The sequence below is a fragment of the Gopherus flavomarginatus genome, chromosome 7 (genome assembly GCF_025201925.1).
Source record: "Gopherus flavomarginatus isolate rGopFla2 chromosome 7, rGopFla2.mat.asm, whole genome shotgun sequence".
In the NCBI taxonomy this organism is placed as follows: Eukaryota; Metazoa; Chordata; order Testudines; family Testudinidae; genus Gopherus; species Gopherus flavomarginatus.
The window spans coordinates 35,772,800-35,780,707 of NC_066623.1; the positions used below are offsets into that span (position 1 = coordinate 35,772,800).

General features: G+C 46.8%; 1 pseudogene; it reads right to left on the bottom strand.

The window, feature by feature from the left end:
* Positions 1 to 3,122: 3,122 nt before the first annotated feature.
* On the bottom strand, positions 3,123 to 3,235 carry LOC127056102 (uncharacterized; annotated as a pseudogene).
* Positions 3,236 to 7,908: the final 4,673 nt, after the last annotated feature.

Below are 7,908 nucleotides of genomic sequence, written 5' to 3' on the forward strand. Positions count from 1 at the left end.
TCTAATGTCGTTTGGCAGCTGCCTGCTTTGTCCATTGCTTGCAGGAAGAGCAGCCTGTTGCAGCTAGCTGATGGGGGCTTGGAACCAGGGTGGACCGGCAGCCCCCATATCAGTTCCCTGCTCCCCTAAGTTCCCTGTGCAGCAGCTGCCCAGCAGGCTAGATATTGCAGTTGTCCCTCCCTCCCACTGCCTTGTGCTGCTCCTGCCTTGGAGCTGCTCCCCAAGACTCCTGCTTGCTGTGCGGGGAGGATGGAAGGAAAAGGGAGGCTAATGTCAGGGTGTTCCCCTCCCCCCTGCTCCTGCACTCTGCTTACCCCATCTTCCATAGAGCAGGGGGGACACACAACAGGGCTCAGGACGGAGGGAGCTTGCTGGCAGCAGCTGAGGTCTCAGCAAGCTGATCTAACAAAGCAGTGTACTTAAATGGGAAATGCGCATCTCTCTCTCTGGCACACAAGTGTGTGTCTGTCTCTGCAAGGCGGTCTCCCCTCCCTCCATTCCTGCTGCCTTGTAGAGTGTGAGAGTTAACCATTAAGGGATATATATATATATATATATATATATATATATATATATATATATATATGGGGAAATTGGATTAGCTTAAAATCATTTTCTTAAAGTTGCATTTTTCAGGAACATAACTACAATGTTAAGTGAGGAGTTACTGTATTTTTGTACATCATGTACAATTGGTAGCCATAAGTGTGTGTTACACTCAGTGACCACTGAACTGGGGCCTGATCCTGCACATTTAAATCCATGCTCTGGGCCCCAATTCAACAAAGCACTTAAGCATGTAGTTAAGTGCCCTTGACTTAAATTGGAATTATACATGTGTTTAAAATTAAGCATGTGCGTTGCTGAATGGGGATGGGATTACTCATGTGCTTAGAGTGAAACACAGGCTTAAGTGCTTTGCTGAGGCTGTGGAACTCATTGCCACAAGATTTCACTGCAGTGTAGAGTGTGGTGAACTTTAATAAATCGTTGGTCATTAATACTGGTAACACTGATATTCAGAGTTACAGTAAGAATTAGAAAACAAACAACCCCATAGTCTGAAAGGGAGATAAACTCTCATCCTTCAAGGAATAATACCTACATCTTATATAGTGCTTTTCATTAGTAGATTTCAAAACACTGCACGAAGGAGGTCAGTATCAATATCCCAATTTTTCAGCTGGGGAAACTGAGGCACAGAGCGTGGCCATGATTTGCCCAAGGTCACCCAGCAGCTCAGTGACAGAACAGGGAATAGAACAAAGTGCTGTAAGCATTAGACAACACTTCATTTCAGCTCAATGCAGCCTAAAAACTCAAAAAGAACTCAGCATTTAATATTTTAAAAAAATATATCGTTTGAGTTCCAGCCAATCTGATGATCTTGGGAGCCTGATTCCTGGCTTTGAAATGCATGGGAGTGGCAATACTGTAAGTGTCACTAATTCTGGGGCCCTACATCGGACTCAAGTAGGGCCTGATGCTTGTGCTGGTCCCATGCACAGGGGTGCATCTTCCCCCAAGGGACCAAGCGTGGCAGAATCTGACCCTTAAATTGTATGGAGCAAAGTGCTTGTTGAATGTGGTTAAAAACCAGCCAAGGATGCATTTCAAATAGAGGGAGCGTCACACTGAAAGCTGAGATTTCCAGCTGAAGGGGTTTGGATCCCAACACTTAGGCAGCTTATCAAACCTCAGCCTGAAAGTACAACATGAAATGAAAGAGGCTTGTTCTTAAGAACCAAATGAGATTGCTGTGAGCTGAATTTTCAAAATGCACCAACACTTCTATACATCCCAGGAAAGCAATTCACTCAGGAAACGGTGGAGGCACCAAAATCAGAACTATTCCTGAGGGCTTTCTGGTCACAACACCTTCCCGTTACTCTGTGCCAGGCTCTAACTGTCCAGAGAGAGTAACTGCGCCTGTGTGGTCTAGCTATGCACAGTGCTAATGAAGAGTCCCGACTAGCTGCGGATTGGCATGGAAGGACTATAGTATACACCACAGCCACAATAAATAAATGAAATAGGCACTAGTTATTAGTGTGGGGCGGTGGGAGTCAGGGCTTGTGGTTTTACTCTTGTTTTAGCTAGTGATGTGGTCTGGTTGCAACATGGGGCAGCATGACCTAGTGCATAAAGCACTGACTGGGGACTCAGATGAGTTGGGTTCAGTTCCTGCTCTGTCACTGGCTTGCTGGGTGACCCTGGGCAAGTTGCATCCCCTCTTTGTGTCTCAGTTTCCCCATCCATGAAATAGGGCTAAGGACATTGATCTCCTTTGTAAAGTGCTTGGAGATCTACTGATGATAAGAGCTAGGTATTACAATTAGAAGCTGGAATTTTCAAAAGGAAAAGTGAGGTGCCTAACTCACCTTGAAAGTCAGAGCTGGGTGTCTAACTCAGCTTTAACACAGATGGTCTCAGAGACGTGAGCGAGGCATACTTCATGCGTCTGAGCGTGTCCCAGTGCGGCACATAGCATAAACTCCCCCCCTGCGGGATCTAGCTGGCTTTTCCAAGCACCCAGCGAGCATGTGGCTACAGCCTGGGAAACTCTCTTTACTTTGTATCCACAAGGGTCCTTTGAAGACTCTACCAGCTGTTTGCTCTGCTATGACAGTGCGCTACCACCTGAGTGGGCCAGCTGCAGCAGTGCTGGGAAAGGGAAGGCAAAGCCAATGGAAGCAGAAGGGAAAAGCAACACAAAGGGAAGACAGGCGTGTGACAAAAGGAGCTGAGTTTGGGACTCACGCTCAGTTCGTTTTGAAGGGGGGAATGGCATCACATGCCTCTCCTGTGTGTGGAGCATAGCAAAAATGGCTTCCAGTGGCAGATTTTCAGTCACGTGGGGAGGAAGGGGGATATTGACTCATTAGGGTGACCAGATGTCTTGATTTTATAGGGACAGTCCCAATATTTTGAACTTTGTTTTACATAGGTGCCTATTGCCTCCCATCCCCTGTCCCGATTTTTCACACTTGCTGTCTGGTCAGCCTTTGACTCATCGCGGCATACATGGTCAACAGGAGGAAAGATAAAGCTAGTAAAATACAATAGAGCAGAGTCTGATTCGTGTTGTAGTTTGACTGAAGCAAGGAAGTGGCCAGCAGGATTTTTTTTTGGAACGCTTTACGAATTTGCGTGTCATCCTTGCACGGGGACCATGCTAATCTTCTCTGTATCGTTCCAATTTTAGTTATAGTGGACCCTTTATTTCTGGAAACACAACTCACTGTTTTCCTTTGCTCCAGTTCCTTCGTCTGACTCCTTCCCTGTGCTCTCCCTAGTGCTCATAAGTGTGTACTGCAGTTGCTCGCTTGGATTCTGATCCGCTAACCTTGAATGCATCTGGTTTTTCTATAGCGCTCTTACGCTGGAGATACCTCAGAGTGCTTCACGTTCCCAGTCCCAGGCAGAGGAACTAGTGGCTACACAGCAGTGGAGGTGAAGCAGCCATGTTTGAGTTAGGCAAAAAGTACAAGGAATCCGCTGCCCTGCAAAACGGAGTGGGACAAAATGGACTATCAGCCTAGGGACTGCTCTCTGGTTGCACTATATTTCAGTGGTAGAGCTGTAGAAAGGTACAAAATGAAGGTGGTGTTAGGCAGTCAGGAACACAGAATATCTACCTGTATAACCTGAAACATAACCACGTGGAATTTAAAACAACCAAACAATGGAACTATATACAAAACATCAAATCTACTGTGAAATGTATGGAATTCCCAATGAAATCTCAGCTATAGTGGATCCTCTTGGGATATTCAGGGTGATCTTTAGGGTAAGTGGTGATGCTGATAGGCCTGGAAAGACAGACAGACAGAGACTGATGCTGTATTCCTGACTCAGGCAAACCTCTTGGGGCCACGAGATTGGGGACCTTTGTCTTCACTTACTGTCTTTTTCCCCTCTCTCAAAAATAATGAAATGCAGAAAATGACATTAATGAGCCATTACGACTACAGATTTCAACACGCAGCGATCAGCAAACGCTCAGGTTCTCACATGGGTGCTGGCTCGGCCATATAGCATAGATGAAGTGTTTTCTATCAGTGGTTAGGCTATTAGAAGCTGCCTTAGGAACCTGAAGTAACTCCTCCATCCTAGCTCCCTCCCCTTCCTGAAAAGAGACCATACCCACTTCTCTAGCTCTGCCCAGACACCCTGACAGGGCCCCCAGCCCCTACCTCCCTGCCAAGTGTCCTCTCTTCACCTCAGCTGGTGTCAGTTGGTGAAGCTGCCTTGAGGATCCGGGCTTGCATGTCTGTGGAGCCCCACTTGGGATGATGCTGGAGCGCTCCACAGGGAGGGAATGACCTTGGCTGTTACCCTCTAAGGAGCTGGGCTAAAGAAATGACACAAACAGGAGGGAAGGGCTGCCATGAGCATTGGCCTGCTGAATCCAGGTGGCCATTTAGGGAACTGGGGTTAAGAAAACAAACTATCTGGGGACTGGTCCTGCTTTGAGCAGGGGCTTGGACTAGATGATCTCCTGAGGTCCCTTCCAACCCTGATATTCTATGTTTCATACGACTGGATCGGTTTGGTCATTGTCATGTCCTGTATGAGCAGGGGAGAGTAAAGAGGAAACAGAGACCAGGAAAAGGGAGCCAGCACCATTCCCCTCCCCACTGTCCCCAGGAACCTCCCTACATTCCACACCAATTTGGGCTCCCCTCACTTTAGCTGCTGAATGATAATTATTTACATCAGAAGTAGACAATCAGGAGGTGGCTGAATGAGCTCTTCTTACAAGATCAGTCTCCCAGCACTTTCTGAATGAATCATGTGTGTCTGTCCCTTTATTTGGATCTTTATCACGTGTCCTGTGTTTGGGCAGGTTGAGGGATGGCCAGAGGGATCATGGCATGAGCTGGGCTCTGCACTAGAGAGGGGAGATGTACTTAGTTTGTAAACTCTTTGGGGGCAGAAACCATCTCTCTGTTATATGACTGCACAGCATCTAGCATGGTGGGGCCCTGATCCTTGATTGGGATACTGCAGTGCAAAAAGACTATACTCATTGACGAGGCAACAAAGAATGAAGAAGAGGGTTCTGCTTTGAAAAGAAGGCAGGAAGAGGAGAAGGAAAATGGGAAAGTACAAAGAGAAAGGAGGAAGGGAACATATGGGGATGCAGATGCAGCAAGTTGAAGACTGATGGAGAGGAAAAAGAAGGGAATATTACAATGGAAAAATAAGGAAAAAGAAGGGCCAGAAAAGACCCATCTGGCCTGCATTTCAACTGGTGTTATTTATTCCACCTTTTTATTTTATTGTATTCCCCAGCAGGGACCCGCTTCTCCATAAATTTGGGAGAAAGGGATGGGATGGTTGACCCCAGCTGCTGCAGAGAGGATTTACTGTAGCTCTGATTGCTTCGTGCACTCTCTGTGGGATAGGTCTTTATAAAAGATTACCTGCTGTTAGTGGCAGGTAATTTTTGTGTGTGGAAATTTCAGTCCCAGCTTTGGAAATAATTAAAAGCAGAGGCCAAATAATCCTTGTCTTTTGTTAGCCCCTTCGATCTGAGGAGCACAGAGTACACAGGGCCTGGCCCAATGCCGGTAGAAATCAGTGGGCCCTGAATCCTGTGGACCTAGAATCAGGGCTGCAAGGCTAGATTGTGCCGTTTAGCCATAACCCTCCCTTGGGGGTGGGTGCCGTGGAGATGCACTGCAGATGGGACCATTTGGTGAAATGCCTACTGAAGCTCTCTGGTTACGCTGTTCAGTCAAAGACACCCCTGCAAGGAAAGGACACCTTTCCCCATCCCACCTAGCTGGGCACCTCCATTAGCTGGCACACAGAGCAATGGCACCATAGGTCCGCGTACTCCTTGCCGCTCCCGCCCCCTTCCTAGTAAATTGCTTCCAGAAGGAGTGACTCCTTGATGCTTAGGGACTGCAGGTCTGTCCAGTCGCTACATAGGCCACGTGAGACCTGCCACCCTTTCGCTTTCACTGCAAGGCCACTCTTCTTCCTTACATCTAGGCACTGAGAGTTCTGACTGAGTAAAGATTGCAGGACTTGGCCCCAGCGATGGAGATTTAAAACTGGCAACAGAACTAAGGGAGTGGTTGGTGCCAGTCTGCCAGCAGTTTGCCTGGAAGGAGATGGATGCTCCTCTAGCCACCAGAATGTCGCTTCTCATCCAGGCAGCAGGACTGGAGGTTCCTTTGCTGAGCACTGCAGTAGCTGGGTGATTACTAGCATTGCCAGCTAGCAGCTCTGCATCCTGTGGATGACACAGTAACTGGAGCTGCTTTGGTTACCACCTGCTTTCACATGATTGGCTTAGGGGTTTGCTTGTTCGTCTCTTTCCTCCTGTCAGCCATGACACAATGTTGCCAATTGATATCTGATGCTTCTTCTTAAAGCCCCAGCTCCTGGAGTCGTGGGATTATGTTAGACTCTCCTGTTCATTCAAAAATGTGTTTCCGGCCCTTGTGGTTGCAGAGAAAAGCTTGAAAACATGACCCCTAAAGGATCAAATACTAGAGGGCAAATAAAAAAGACCCTAAAATGTATTTTTAAAATCTCATGATTTTAACCAGTTTTGTGATTTTTGTGGGGGAGGAGGACAGGCAAATCATAGTTTCTGATATTTGTGGTTGGTGATGCTGCTGACAGTGCTCATGTGACTGTCAAGAGAATGTGAAAGATAGCACTAAACACTGTCACATAACATAGGACAATACGAAGAGTCAACAGGATCTGTGCGACTTTTTTAAATGAGATGGAATCATAGTAATAACTTGCACTTCCAGAGTCCCTTTTGTCCCAAGAATCTCAAATAACTTTACAGACTTTTACAAACTAGGTACTGTACATACAAAGAAATCTCACTACCTGTGGATGAAGTGCTGCCACCTCTGAGGCGGGACATAGCAGCTGATCGTTAATTACTGCGAGTATTTAGCATTGTTTTTATATATTTAATTAGAGCAGATAGGTTTCAAGCAGTCCAAGCCTCAGTGCAGGTGATAGCATGCACAAGGAATGAATGGAAGGTGGGCAATGAAGTCAAACCATCACTGAGATAGAAGGAACTTAGAGTATCATTCACAAATGCCTGAACATGCTCAGAGATGTGGAATCTGCAAGAGTACAGGACTTCATCAGACTTAGTATAGAAACTCCCTACTTTAATAGTCAGTCAGGGGCCCATGCCTCCTCCCCCCCTTGGACATCAGTAGAGAATGCTATTTGAATTGTGGCCTGTGACCATTGCAAGGAAATCAAGGCAGTGCATTTCTGCAAAAGCACTGTATAAGATAGGAAGCAATACAGGTTTATAATTGAAAACAACAATAATAACAATTATAGCAGCGCCTAGAGGCCTCAAGTGTGGTTCGAAGGACATGGGTTGGCCAGGGGATGTGAGCTCTTAGGGATAAGGAGAGCAACTTTCCAAGTGACTGTGACAGCCCAGAGGAGAGCGGTCTGGAGATGGGCTGTGACCAGCTGGAATGATTCCCGAGAGGTTCCCAGGAACAATAGAAGGTGGAGAGGACAGAGGATGTCCCATGGAGCAGAGGTTTCCTTGACTGATGTCTGAGGCCCTTGACACTGTGCTTTCCAGTGTTCCCTTGCACTCCCCCATCTGAGTCCACCTGTTGTCTGTCATATGCTGTAAGCTGTATGGAGCAGCGACCATCTCTGTGCAGTGCCTAGCACAACGGAGCTGGCTTCTGGGTGCTACCGTAATGCTGCTTTTAGTGTACCTCTTGCACTAGTTATAGAGGTTAAGCCTGGACAGAGGTTGTGAAATGATATTGCTAGACTCTTCTTGTTTGTGTTTGACTGTGTGTGCTTGGTAGTTAATGAACGACCATTTTTAACTGCAAATTTCTGGCCTTGGGTTTATTTGGCCAGGCCCCTTGGGATATCTCACAG